This window comes from Manacus candei, unplaced genomic scaffold (genome assembly GCF_025592945.1).
Source record: "Manacus candei isolate 608988 ecotype Guabito, Panama unplaced genomic scaffold, ASM2559294v1 h1tg000027l, whole genome shotgun sequence".
In the NCBI taxonomy this organism is placed as follows: Eukaryota; Metazoa; Chordata; class Aves; order Passeriformes; family Pipridae; genus Manacus; species Manacus candei.
Window position 1 is genome coordinate 7,645,755 of NW_026138075.1, and position 15,246 is coordinate 7,661,000.

The following is a 15,246-nucleotide window of genomic DNA, read 5'->3' on the forward strand; positions in this document are numbered from 1 at the left end:
ATATTTTGTTTTGTACAAAGCATTCTGCTTTGTTTGCAAATCTCATTTTGGAAACCGTAAAAGTTTTCCAATTATCCCATTCAAGTGCAAATACAGGTCACCCCAAAGACAGGTGGAAAAGAGACTGCAGAACTGCTTTCCTGCCCATTTCAAAATAAAAATAATGAAACAAAGCCACAAGGAGATATTTAGGACATGCTAGAGAACTACCGTATAGTTTTCCATTAAAACAGGAGTAACCATTGCAACGCTTCCTGCCCTCTTCATGTATTATTTGAAATTCTCTAGCTGGAAAAGGATCTCTTCTATCCTGTAGAGCAGTTACTGGCTTCTTTAAAAGACAAATTGATAATTGAATTCAAATTATTGGCTTGTTTATTTCCACTCTGTGGAAGCCTTCAGATAGCACCACAAAAATGCATGCATAGTAATTGGTTGTATGGTCAGTTATGTCTCAGAAATGCGATTATTTGAGTGCATGAATACAGTCTGTATGTCACAAATACAAATTTTTCTCTGTAAATCCATTTACAGAGTAAAATGCAGGACAAAAAACCACAAACTGTTGAACTACCTAAACACCCCATTTCCTTGCAAGTTCCCATGCACCTGAATTTCTCCATGTTTCCCTTTAACCTGTGCCTATGCTGTGGTCTCCCAAAGTAGCTCATGATCTGGGCATCTCTTCCTGATGGTATGACCTCAGACAAGAACACCACCCAATTTTACAACTGTACTGTAATATCGAGAATAATGCAGTATTTTACTTTGCGCCTTGCTTCGAATTATTTTCAGTAACAGTCAAGTTCTTGCACCATATACAACCAATTACCTAAGAGTTATACAGAGCTCAATCTGTACAAATGTTATTTGTCATGCCATTCAGGCATGCTGTTGTTTCAGTATTCCTGAACTGGAATTCAGTATTCCCTTCAACAGGGTATCATGCAAGATTTTAAATCCATTATTCAACACAGCTTTTAGTTAGGGCCACACTTAAACATGTGCTTCCAGCTCATCAGTACCAGGGAAGCTTCCTATGCACAGACTCAGCTGGAATATCTCAGATGCTTCAGCCCACAAAGTATTTGTCGCCATCCATCTGCTGGATGACTGCACTACTTGCATATCACTCTTCTGCAAGAGTAGTGCTACTCCACACAATCCAGATTTTTGTTCATGCACCCCTTCCTAAAACATAAGCAAGTAGTTCTCATACTGATATCATCAGCCAACTCAGCTTAAACCACCTAAAATAAAAACTTAAAACATTTTGTTTTGCACAGCATCTAAGTGAAAACAGTGAATGCCTGCAAGTCTGGATCTGCCTACAGAGCATCTGAGCTGTGTAGACAGCAAACCCCAGCAGGCAGACAGCAATGAGCTGCTGAACAGGCTGCAACATCTCCAGTCCCCTCAAGAATTCCTTCATCACTTTTAACTTGAGCCACTACCACACTCACAAAAGCCCACATTGTTCCACACTGCCAGAAACTAGAAATATATGCACTGTACAACCAAGGAATAACACCTGAACCTCCTGAGACGTGACTGTGTGCCGAGAAGCAAGTGCCATACTTATCCATTACTCATTTTGGGGCTGGTTTCCTGGAAAGGGATCTGATTCTTTCACTAGATAACTCAAAACATCACCTGACACCACCCAAAATGTGAGAAATATTCCAAGATACTTCACGCTTCTCTGCTGTCAAATAAAACCCATCAAACATGCTAGAAAACTCACACACCCCTGCACCTTCTGAAAACTTTGTCAAGAAAGTATGCTTACTTCCCTGCAGTGCACAGAAATTAATGTTTCACTTTAAGCATGTTTTAAGGATCATACCTCTTAAAAATAAAACAAAAGAGAAACCAGAAAAAAAATCACACACTTCTGTTGATCTGGGCTATCAAACACCACCAGCTGTAGTGCTGACCTATTACCCCACTGTCTAATTTCAGAGTATATAATTTCCATTAAGGAAAAGGCTGAGGAAAGGTGGAGGAAAACAACCACCAAAAAAAAATAAATATTTCCCCATGCAACACAGCACCACATGCTGCTTTCCTGGTAGAGGCACTTGTCTGGTATGAAATCAAAGTGCAGTGAGAGATCCAAGAAAAGGGACAAGAATTCAGTATTAAAAAGGTTCTAAGTAGGTACAATTACTGAACAGAAAGTGATATAAACCAAACACCTAAAGTACGACATGCACATTTTTACAAGCCTTCAAGTTGGTCAACTACAATGGAGATACTAATTCAATGCTTCAAGTGCCCTGGAAGTCCCCAGTTCAATGAATCCCAACCTCACCATTAAGAATAGTCCCCTATAGATACACAGGGTGCCCACATGCTTTCCTATCTGCTTCCACATTTCCCTATCTGCTTCCACATTTTCTTCTACTTCCTTATTCTGAAATTACACCTACCTATTCACTACGACCACAGACAGCAATGTTTGTAGGAACCCACTTTTCCACCTGTGTACAAAAGCTGGAAAGAATATGTGCACATTAAAACACACTAGTACAGTAAAGTAATTGTTGGAAATGACAATAACTTTTATAACAGCCTGAAAAATCCCAGCTGACTTAAAAAAAACATGTAAAAACTCGTATTGACATCTTCTAGGCACACAAGCCATTTGCTGCATGCCACCACTTCTATTTTTTACTGAATTTTTTGGCATACAGAAAACATGCAAAATTGCATGATAAGCAACCATTTGAGCCAAGGACCATGTTTCCTAAAACAAATCTTTCAAAGTACAGAATCACAGAATCACTTTGATACCACATATCAAGAGACAGAAGTGAAAGCATGCATTATATTTACACTGTAAGACAAGGTCTATAGATAGAAGTAATCTTCATCAGCTGCTCCAGTGAAATCTTAGAGCACACTAGTCTCTCTCCAGGTCAGAAGCAAATTTCAAAATTATAGGGAAAGTTGAACTATGTATGTTTAGGTGATACGATATACGAAACAATTAAGCTACTAGCTATGGATTAGAAAGGATAACATGGTGAGGGGGAGATGATGGTGAGATGATTGCTTCCCAAGGGAAGTAGACAGGTAATTTGTAGCCTCTGGAACACAAGTATGTCTATGGGGACAAGCATGAAATTATAGCATGTCAAGCAAAACCAATATCAGATTCATGGCTTACAGTATACAGGACAGCCCTGAATTTAATTCCTAGCCTCTTGTGAAGGTGTTTGGTAGATCACCATTAGGGATAAGACTGAAAGATCAGAGGTAAAATGGGTATTTGTACAAGAAAAATGGTTCCCCACTCCAATGACAACTGGGCTTTTGTCCTTCACCCACAGTTTGTGTGAATAAACTCTGTAGAGCTTGCTTGTTTTCACTTACACAACTGTCAGGAGAGTATTTGATGCAACAGATGAAATATCTAATTTTGCAGAAAGTTCATCTATAAAACTTACGGATTTTTGTACTTCTGCAGAGATGTGTCTTACTGTAGAAACTGCAGGGACATGTTTTTTTTCCAAACATTGTCCTGCAAGCTTTCAAGAATTCTTAACTGACCAGAAGACATTGCTATTTTCAGTCTGCTCAAATACAACTGTAGTATTTTCAAGTCTTGCCCCATTAATGGAATGGAACATGAATGGAACAATTTTTACTGTTTCATATTTTCAGGAATGAAAGATTTAATAATTTGTCTATGACAACAAGAGTGGAAACTTGCATTTTAATCACCCGTCTGTTATTAGCTTGCTGCATGAGTCACAGCTTATTTCAGCCCCAAGGCTGTAATATGAGAAAAAAAAAGAGGTCACTAGCCTCACAGGGACATTGGAGGGGTAGTTTAGAAAACACTTTGTTCTCCTCAGCTCAGTCATGCATCTGAGTACAAGTCTACTTTAAAGTAAATTAACAGCTCCATTTCAGTCAACACCTTCACGTGAAAGTGATGCATTTGCTGCTGCGTTCATCTTAGAGAACCTGAATATGATGGTAGGAAAAAAAAAACAAACCACACAAAACAGCAAAAAACTTAACTACTTCTCATATTGACAATAAGAAGTGGTATCTACAGCTATCTGCAGTCTTGAGAAAAACACAAATCCCATCCAAACAGCCACAGCTTAGGACTTCACTGCAGAAAGTTTTCTGTGTAAATGGTAATACACTTCAGAGAGGTGAAGGCCAGTTCTGGCAATACACTGAATCACTGATGAAATAGAGTTCAGGCCTACAATCGTCCTCCAAAGAGGAGGAAAGTAAGATTTTCAAATTAGAAAAGTTCTCATAAATAGATTATAAGAAGTAAGATTATAAGCATATATGACTGTACAGAATATAACAGGCAATGGGGAAAAGAGTGAGATCCCATGTTTAGCTTTGTTCAACAGATACAAGCAAAAATACTCCTTGGTGTACTGACAGAACCACTCAATAATCAGAAGGTTGTCATGTTTAAATTATATTTAAAACAATAATCAGTAGCATAATACGCTCTCTTCCATATCAGCATGTGCATTTCCTTCTTCTTAGGCAAATCTGTTAAGTTCTTGTAATTTTTTTCTCAGTCCAACTCAACCTTCAGTAAATGATATCTCACCCCTTATTCTGCTTACTTGAGGGACTGTTTTTAGCCGTGCATCAACCACAAATAAGACAATGCTGCTTGAAAAGCTGAACTGTTGCAGCTGCACACTCACATTCTTTGAAGTTGTCTTGCATATGTATGAGCCAAGGTAAATAAGTATGCCTTAAAAAATTAAGTAAGAGCTCCAAATCACTTCAATGAGAACACAGCTGTGACATCAGCACTTCTTAGCTGTTTGCACTCCCAAAGGATTCTTCATCCTGGTGGTGGATGACTAAGAGAGAGGATATATGACACAGGTCCATACAGTCAGAAGTAGCAGGAAGAATGCAAATGAGTTCATGTCTCTTCCAAGGGGAAAAAAAAAAAAAGGCTGAAACGGAGAGGTTTCTGAGCCTGACTCAGTACTGTATGCTGTGGACTTCCAAGAATTTATGTAGGTTAAGAGAGTAACAAGGCTGCAGAAAAGTCAGTCTCAGTCAGAGGGCTGGTGGATAAGTAATACTGCCTCAAGTTTAGGAAGTCCTTGAGCAATAAGCTGTTCGAGGATGAAAGCAGTAGCATCATTATGTAGTAACCAGATACCTTTTCCTCAGAATTGTCAGACATTTGGCAATTGCCTGGATGGACACTAAGCCTGATACAATGTGGTCACTCTTCTACTATGCTTTAAGATCTCATTTAACTGTCTTCTGCCTTCACTTTTCCAAAATCACCTCTCCTCCTCTAAGGATCAAATCCCTCTCAGCTCAGCCACTGCAACTGTCTGTTGACATTGTCAGCACAAAATACACCTTAACATGACAGCTTACATTAACACGCCGGACTGATACACAGTATATGAAACTTAAGTACAATTTTCACTTGCTGTAGGAATAGTGACATGCAGCAGAATGGCGCAGCACATACCAGCTAAACCCATCAGGGCACAAAGCCTTCAAAGGAAGAGTCTTGTGAGAAGAGTTTCTACCAATAAACTATCAAAGAATAACTTCCTGTATATCTGAATGCCAACATCCTCCACGGCTCTAAGGTACCACAGGAATCACAGAACTATGTGAGTCGAGAGCTTGGTGAAAAACAAACAGTGACGTAACTTACACTGAAACTTACACTGACTTAACATGAAACTTTTGTACAATCTTATAAAATAAAAATATGTTCTATTATTTTCCTTTTATAAAAGTCACAGATGGCATATTTGGGATATCCCAAAACAGAAGTAAGTCTTCAAAGAGCAAAACAAAGACCTGTAATCCACCATTAAGTATGCCTTCTACTGAGCTAGTGGCCACATTCTTATTCTGGCTTACTGTGGTAAATTCCATTCTAGGAAACCCCAAGAAATTTGCACCCAGCCATTAAGTACTGCAACATCCTGCCAGGTATAGCTGGTCATCTTGCAGGACTGTACCACTCTTTTTTTCACATTTCCCTTCTTTAATCCCATGCACCAAAAAGATAGAAGAGCTGCTGATAGGTTCTCTTGCATTAAACTACTTCACACCAAAGGAATAAAATCTGTTCTAAAGTATGCATTCTTTAATGCCTTCAGTATTTCATTTCAATATTGGCAAACATCTGACTTTTCTCCCTCACATCTTTTACAAAGGTATAGAGTTTCCTACTCTTTCTCCATTTTCTTTCTCAGTTTTACTCTTCCAAGAAAATATTTCAGTGGATTTCTACACCCATATCTACAAACAATTGCCAAAAATACCTCCATTAAATCAGTAGTGAAATCCCTTCTAGTAAAAATAAGCTGAGAATGAATCAAGTCTAAAAATCATGATTTAAATCAAGAAACTCCAATTTACAATACAGATTTTAATCATGTTTTGATGCACACGTTAGATGATTCTACAAAACTGTCTTAGTAATGCTAAGCATGAACTTTATTTATACAGTTAAGACTACACTCTTATAATTTTTTAATATACAGAAAGAGAGATTTACCAGATTTGTCTGAGGTTTTTAAATCGTTCGTTCAAACACACAGGTGAAGAACAGTGTCGCTGCAAGCACTGTGGGACAAGTTTCCTTGAAGACATGCATGATGTGGCCCATCAGCCAAGAAGCTCCTTTAGCTGTGGGACAGGGGTGTAGCCTTACAGCTGTATAGGCTGCAGCATTAGCCCCCATCAAACAATGGGGACCAAGTTCCTTCTCCTCCCCACATGCCCCCAGCTCATGTACAAAACAAAGAGGAGATGGAGCTCCAGAGTGTGGTCAGAGCCATCTCACAGGTAAAGAAGGAAAGGGCTATCTCCTACTCAACAGGTAAGAAAGACATAATTGAGTCACCAAGTAAGGTCCCTGGTATTTCTAATGTCCATCTTTTTTTCCTCACATGGAGAAAAAATAATGACCTGCAGAACACTGCTCATTTTCTGCAAACAAGACTTCCACAGCGAGAAGCTGAACTGACTAACCTCAAAACACACAGAAAAAAGCATAATAAAACTGTTTAATAGAATTTTTCTGAAACATGACAGACATACAATAAAGGAAGTTAACGACTGTGTTTTGTATTAAAAGCAAATTAATAAGTTATCTGTAATTAAAGAACATTTCTAGTCCAGACTGTCCAAGGCATGCAGGCATTTATTTGCATCTTTGGTGATAAGAATATTGTTTTGAAGTATTTAAATCAGACTGAAAAGCACCTGTCCCACTGCACTCTCTCATTACTCAAGGAAATAAAACCTCTACCCTCCTTTTAAGTACAAGCTACTCAAACATGTATCAAGTCAAATTTAAAAAAAAAAAGCTGTAAAATAACCAAGGTAGTCCCCCAGCTTGTGCTCCACCTATCTTTATACTTATGCCTTAGAGGAAAAACAACCTTTTTGTACCCCTACTCCATCCCCTGATATGTCAACTTGGAAGAAATGTGAGCTGTGTCACCAAAAGGTAACTCTTCCAGCCATAGGACCTGTTACAGATGGCAACCCTTTAATGGATTTCACAGAGCTTTCTGAAAACAATGGCTTTTCCACACAGGGGCCACCATCTTCTACTAGTTAGTGTCTCCACCAACCAGCGACAAGTCTGATGAACTGCCTAAAAGTTTCCAGCCAACCCTCACCACCATTTTCCCCACAAAATACTGTGGGGGTGAAAGTGATAATATTCATAATTAAAAAACCCTACAGTCTGCCATTGAAAAACACCTATCCACATCTCAAAACAGCACACTCCCCAGCTACTGTTCAGATGATATGCTGAATTTTAGAAGACACTCATTTAGCATGGACCTCACAACACCCCTTGTCTTTGTCCTCTTCCCCCCCCACACACTTTTTTCTTCTCAAATTTGATGATGGGGGCATTATGAGTGCTTTACATAAACTGTTACTCCTGTGGACACTTTGTCTAGCTCAAAGTCCCTGGCATACAGACTTTGTATGTATTAGTAGGGAAAGTGCAGGAGGCACAGGCACAACAAACTTCATCAGGCAGATTCTACATCTGCACAGGCAGTGCATAGTATCTATGCAGACAAAGCATGTTGAAGAGCTACAGACTCCTAAGAACAAAGATGAACATCCCTTCCTCCCTACTGCTACCCATAGGCCATTTCCCATCATTTCACAATTTTTCTGTGATTCATTAAAACTTGACTAATGTCACACAAAAATACGAAGTACTGCTTTATCTTCATTTATCTTCATTTAGTCTTTGTCAAGGCCCAGGTGCTATTTTCTTTTTATAACTACTCAGAAATTTAAAATCTCTCCCCTTTTAAAGAATCCGTGCCACTACTTCACATGTAAAGCACAAACAAGGACAGCATCTTCAGCACACAGCTCTCGCCTAAGCTGTGATGTAGCAAAACCGCGGGGCATTCATCACCGCACACCCTCTTTTCTCGGAAGGGCTGAGATGATGTACAACTCCCACTGTTTCTTCCGTGCCTCTGGGCAAGTAAAGCAGACACTAGTTATTAGTCACCAGGAAGGCACTCCACGATAACCCGATTATTCGGGGATACCTACCAAGTCCCAGCGCAGTCCCTGCCGCGATGCTGATTTGAGCCCAGCTGCTTCCCACTGCGATTCCAGCAGTATCCCACCGGGCGCGCCAACAAAGCCGCGGCCCAGCCAGCGCGGCCCCGCCGCACCTGCCGAGCACCCGCGGAGGAGTCGCGGGGCCCACACCTGCTGGGCACAGGCCAAGCGCCCCGGAGGCTCCCCCGGGCGGCCGCTGCCCGGCTTTCCCCGCCCCGCCGCCGCCTGCTGCTGCAGCTGCCCCCGCTCCGTCCTTCCCTCCCTTTGCTCTCCACTCTTTCCTTCCCTCCCCTCCCGCCGGCCCCGGGAACAAAAGAGGCCACTGCGGCAGAGCCCCGCCGGCAGGCGCGGCAGCCCAGCCCAGCCCGGCCCGCACTCCGGCGGCCCGCCCGCCCCGGCAGGCCCGGCCCGTCTCGACGCTGGCGCCGACCCGGCCGGACCGGGCGCGATCTCACCTGGGCCCGGCGCTGGCGCGCTCAGGGCGGCGGCATGGCGCTCCCCGCCCGGGACACGGCGGGAGGCCGCCGAGTGCTCGCCAAGTCCCGCCGCTCCCCGCCCCGGCTGCCGCCCTTACGCAATTGGCAGCGACCGGAACCCCCGCGGGGAGTCCCAGCTCCCGGCCCCGAGCGGCGGCGGCTGCGCCCCGCGGCCCCGCCCCCCGCGCTCCCACCGCCCCCGCGCCGGGGGCGGAGCGGGGCCGCCCTCACCGCCCTCACCGCCCACCCGCCCCTCGCCGCGCCCGAGCCGCCCGGCAGTGGCTCCGCTCCGCGCTCCGCCGAGCACAGTGATTCCCGCCCCGGCTGGAGGGGTCCCCGGCGGGACTGCATCCCCCCGGCCCGGCCGAGGAACTTCCCGGCGGGACTGCATCCCCCTGGCCCGCCCGCCCGCCCGCCTCCTGCAGCACCCGGGGCTAGGGGGGCAAAGAAGAGGCGGAGGGGTACTTTGCACCCCTGCCCTGACCTACGGGTCTCCTCCCGGCTGGGTGGAGAGAAGCTGATTTACAACTAAAATATCAGAGGCAGCGGTATATGCCCATGTCCGAGTTTTAAAAAAGAAATAAAGAAAAAAGTCCGCAGTGTAGGCGCGCAGGTAGTGCCGGGGCGCTGTGAAAGGTCCGCCGGGTGCAAAAGCAGGTGAAGAAGCGGGAGGCGTCGGGGAGAGGCACAGTGCGCTGCCCTCGTAGAGGCAACGGTGGTGGGGGGATGGAAGGATGAAGCGCATCGGAGGCGACAGTAGCAGAGGGCAGAGGCACGGGGCAGCTGTCGGTACACGCGCGCTGACCGAGCTGACCGGGGAGAGCGAACAAAGTTACTTACAGCAGTCGTAGTCCGGGCAGTCTTATCTGGGGAAAGAGATGACTGGAAAATCTGATTCCAACGCGCTTTTTTAATTTTTTTTTTTTTTTATTTTTGGTGTCTGATTTGAAACAAAATCAAACTAAACCCAAAAACGTACTGAATTTCAAGGAACCTGTTTCTGTAGCTGTTACACACCGAAGAGCATCAATTGGTTTAGAAATTACGAGGGACTGTGAAGCTCCAGGACTTGCCTTTGCTGAGGACCCGGAGCCCCAGGGCACCTCAGCCTCCCAGGCTGTCAGCTTTGATGTAGATCTGACATTGGGCTTGTCTTAAGCTTCAGACCTCCCACCGTTTCCTGTGCAACGAGGTTGGGCCAAACTCATTATAAATCGGAAAAAAAAAAAAAATTAAAAACGCCGTGATCTGATTCGAGACGCTCCAGTGAAATACGTCGGGAAATAGCCAACGTTTGCCAACATAATTTTTTCCTTGGGAAAATTCAGACAGGTGGTAACAAAGTGGTAATTGGGTTATATGTCTATGAACAATGCACTACGTAACTTTGGTTCCAGCGATTTCCTCTTTGTTTACCAGCAAGCACAGCCCGCGTGTGCTTGCAGTACATGGTGACATCTAGCGCCTAAATAATAGACTGCAAATCAGCTGAATTAGTCTGAAATCTTGGAGATCAAACTCGGACCCATTGCTTGCAATATTTCACCAGAACTGCGGGGTTCGGGGTGATACCACTGCAAACCACGACACCGCGGAACACCAGCTGCCGTGCGCAGGGACCGCGGGGGAATGAGCAGCTGCACTACCTCGGGTGGGGACTGTGCTTGCAGCTCTGCTGCACAGTTAGGGCTTCAGGCCGTGGCTTTCAGGACTGAGATTTACGGTAATATTTTATTCAAGACAGAGATTTTTCTGTATAGACACAAAAGAGATTGAGACAGTTCTTAACTTGCTCTTCTCACTAAACTACAGTGAGGAAAGCCTTTAGGTGTATGAATAAGACATTTCCATCTTCACTTTGATCATGTTTCTGTGTTTCTATTCCTTCTTTGTTAGCTTAATTTTGTTGCAGTTCCCAGGACCACAATCATTCTAACAGGTGTGATTGTAAAACTTTGCCTCTTTTCGACAAACACACGTGCAAACTAAATATTTACATTTGCAATTACTTTGGCTCGAATTAAATTGAAGGGTAGTTTGTCTTTTATCAGAATGGCACTGATGACTAAAATGGACATCCATTTGACACATGTAATATTATGTATGTCCATGAAGTGGACATTGAAGATTCAGTTCTCTATTTGCATGGGCAAACTGTATTTGTGTGCTATGAAATTCTAGCAAATAAGTAGTAGCTGTACTGTTTTTAGGATGTGTCTCACCTTCTGAACATTGTTTTTTTTTTTTTAATATCAAAACACCCTTTCAATTATCCTTCATCATATAATCCTGTACAAAAAATAATACTGAATTATTCCTAAGGAATGCCAATTGTAATACAATTTTGATGCAATTTAATTTGTGGTAGTTCCTGTACTCCACGAATTACTGAGGATCAAGCTTTTCCTCTTCTTTAAGAAATTATTTTCACTTAATGCAGTACTTCCACAAAAGATGTCCTTCTGGTGATTTTAGCAGAAGGATATATTTCCAGATCTCATTAAATAATAGAACAAGACTCTACAAATGTGTTATTTCTCAAACAATTTTGTTACACAAAGCACTGCTTATCCACTGGAAAGAAAGAACAGAGAGTATTTACTTTTCTATATACTTGTACACAGAATGAAGAAACGCAGACTGCTGATCAACATTCCCAGCCAGAAGCCTGAAAAAAACTCATTTCAGTGATATCTGTGTAGATGTTTTGCTAGTACTACTATATAGGAGCATAAAGTAGAATCACTTCTACATACTTTAAGTAGTCTGAAGCTAAATATATTGCATTATATATGTATGCATGTATGCATGTGTATATGAGTGCTCACGTGTGTGTAAATATTTTAGGCAACCCACACAACACATACTTGTCAGTCTTAGGCAATTCACAAATTTCTGTCATCCATAAAATCACTAGATCATAGAATCATAGAATCATTAAGCTTGGAAAATACCTTCAAGAGCATCAAGTCCAACCATCAACCTAGCATCATCACAATGTTCCCACTAAACCATGTCCTCAAGTGCCATATCCACAGGTCTTTTGAACACTTCCAAGGAAGGTGGACAATACATTTCAGTACTTTAAACCCTTTATGTGAAAAAAAAAAAATTCCAAATGTTCAATCCAAGCCTCCCTGATGCAACTTGATGCTATTTCCTCTCATCCTGTCCTTTTTTACCTGGGAGAAGATTAAGACTCCCTCCTTCACTACAACCTCTTTTCAGGTAATTCCAGAATGGAATTATCACTGAGCACTTGTAATTTTTTCAAGTGATGGATGCATTTGAATAAAACAATCCCCAAACCCTGTAAGTATACAAAAGATCAGACTGAGATTACCTGAGTATTTGAAATCTCTGTATTAAACCCCAATGTCCCACTAAAGCGTTAGTGCATCTCCATCTGGTATGACTTCTTTCATCATACTGCTTTGAGTTTCAGCAGAGAAAACTTTGGGCAAGCGTATAAACCAAAGTTTTAAAATGGCAAAAGATAGACTTGAAAGAGATTATTGATGGCATCACTATGGTCTAATGATTTCAAAATAAGAGAGAAGGAAGCCAGCTTTTGTCATTTTGAAAAGAAACAGATGGGGGAGCAGTGGTAAGTATATCCAATTACTAGTTAAAATTATATCCTAATCTCCGAATTCCCATCAAGATCCCTGTGATTTAGAAAATACTGCCACTGGTCTATTGAGACAGGACAGCAAATGTACATATTTCTTTCCTTACTTAAGCCTTTCTGGCATATGTCCCAGGCACTCTGTGGTAATACCTTTTCCAAATAGTAGCTGTGTTTTAAATTATCATACAAAACACATGGAATTTTAATTAACTTCCTAGGAGTTTAACACATTGTGTCACCAAAAAAAAAGTTATATTCATGAAATAATACAAAAGCCACCTAGGTTGAAGGAAGGTTTACTCTTGGTAAAAGCCTGTTCTTACTTTGACATATTGTGCTTCAACCACAGTTAACAGCAGGTAACAAAATATAACAATAGTTCAAGGGAGAAGATGGGAGTTTAAAATGCATATTGGGGGCATGTAGAGGTAATTTGTAACCAGGTTTTAGTAGGGAATAGTTTCAGTGTACCATCTTCTCTTGCCCACTGAACAATCATGCCTTTTTCTTACTTTACGTCAAAACAAACCCGTATACAACTCATTTGCTTTAGGCATGTTTACAAAAAAGTGTGACCTATTTCTGAGTTCTGCCTAAATTTCTACCTGCCCTACTCCTCCTTCACTTTGGCTGAAATCAAAAATTTTACAATGGAGAAATACCTCATAATTTCAAGACCCTAGGTCATATAAAGATGAGAAACTGTTGAAACCCAAAAACTGATACATTTTTAGTGGCTTTTAGATTTCCTCCTCTGTAATCAGACTCTGACAGTGAATAACAAAATAATTAAAAAACTTCTGCTGATGATGGGAGTATAGGCTGTGTTGAAGGGTGAAAGGAGAATTAGTAAACTGGATTTTTAAAAAAATAGTTGAAAATAAGTATAAAGAGCAAATAAGAACTAGGGGTAGGGAAGCAGATATACATAGATATACATGAAAGGGAGTACATCATTGAGACAACAAGAAAAAAAGAAGAAAAAGAAACCAACAAAACCACAAAGCAGATATGGGTACAAAGAAGCTGTATTTTGTCTTTTACACTTCTAAAGTGCAGTTTTATGAAAGATAAAATGCAAGAAATCCATATTGCATTAGTTTTAAATACCAAATCAATCCATTCACTCACATTAAGAAATATAGATACTACTTTCTCATTGTGTTTACATTTTAGTTCACTCTTATTAAAAACATGTGATTGTGACTGTCTTCTGTATTTAAACCCTTTTCCTTGGGAAGGCTTCTTGAGACAGGTGTCACTTCAATATTTATTTTAATGTGAATTGGGTTGACATTTATGTCAATTTTATGAGCTAAGTGTAACAGCAAATTTGACTTGCATTTAAGGTAAATATTGATGGAAACTGATTGCTAAATGAGTTATCAGAAACCTAATCATAAGGACTACTGGGTCTAGTTGCTTGTTTGGTCAAGAAACATAAACAATATCTAGCCAGGTACACTGTTAGGCTAGTCAAACCAATGCATCTGCCAGAAATTTTTAATTATGAGACACTCCACAATCCATAATGCAGACTAAAAATTGTTAAATGCATAATTTCCTACAAAGTGCCTGCTAGACTTTACTTGAGATTGTTTGAAATATCTATGATAATTTCTGTTTCATCTCATTGCTTCTAAATTAGGCACATAATATTTCCATGTGGTAAATTTATGTCCTGATTTTTTTGCTTTGTTTTTATCTTAATAGAGAATGATTTTGGTTAAAACTTTGTGAGTGTTACATGAAGAACATAGCATAAACCACAGATTTCTGAACTGCATTCACATTAGCAGATACGTACTAGTAAGCCTGATACATGACAAAACTGAGTTCTTTTAATCTTAGAGAAAGACAGACAGTCTGAATTTCACTGTAGAGAAATGCATTTTAAGTGCTTTGCTTTTATGGTTATTTATTATGTATCTGATTGAAGAGAAAATATAAATATTTTCATAAGGATAAATGCTCAGGAATATTACATATTTTAAAAGCATTAACACCTTTGGAAAAAGAACCAAGCTATAATGCTTCTAAATTGTTGCCAAAAACAGATATAGAAAGTGTTGAAACCCTGTATACTGGTACCTTGATTCCTCCAAAAAGAAACATATGCAAGTAGGAATACCTTTTGTGTATTTGAAAATATAACAGGCCAACTGCAGCTTTAGGACATCAAGGAAACATTAATTTCCATAGCACTAAAACCAAGTTCAAAATGGAACTTTCCATCAAACATAGTAAGGCACATTTCTTTCACAAGGTAACTGGCTAATGCAAATCTTTGGACAAAGCTTTGGATTCTCAATTCTGATACACATCCAAAGCATAGTCCTCAAAATTTTACTCTTTTATAAAAAATTCTCTTAAAGACAGCAGAAACACATTTGACACGTTTAAGTAACACTGTAGAATAAAGCAGTTATGCTTACGTTGTTTTGTAGCAAAGCAATCACGTGCATGTAAAAAATCAGAGGGCTTTGCTTGCTGACTGACCCTTTTTCAGTCAGACAAATGTCTGACTGAAGCTTTTTCCTTTTGGGA

The 15,246-nt window shown here is 41.0% G+C and overlaps 1 protein-coding gene across 3 annotated transcripts in view; it reads right to left on the minus strand.

The window, feature by feature from the left end:
• The window catches only part of CEMIP2 (cell migration inducing hyaluronidase 2), a 51,010-nt gene extending 40,814 nt beyond the window's left edge, over window positions 1-10,196 (minus strand). Inside the window, exon 1 of one of the 3 annotated variants that reach the window (XM_051789335.1) lies at window positions 9,909-10,196. The gene's annotated coding sequence lies outside the window, so the exon portion shown is untranslated. Of the gene's footprint in view, window positions 1-8,580; window positions 8,788-9,047; window positions 9,183-9,908 lie in introns of those variants that run through there. The other 2 variants (XM_051789334.1, XM_051789336.1) reach the window with 2 other exon arrangements.
• Window positions 10,197-15,246: the final 5,050 nt, after the last annotated feature.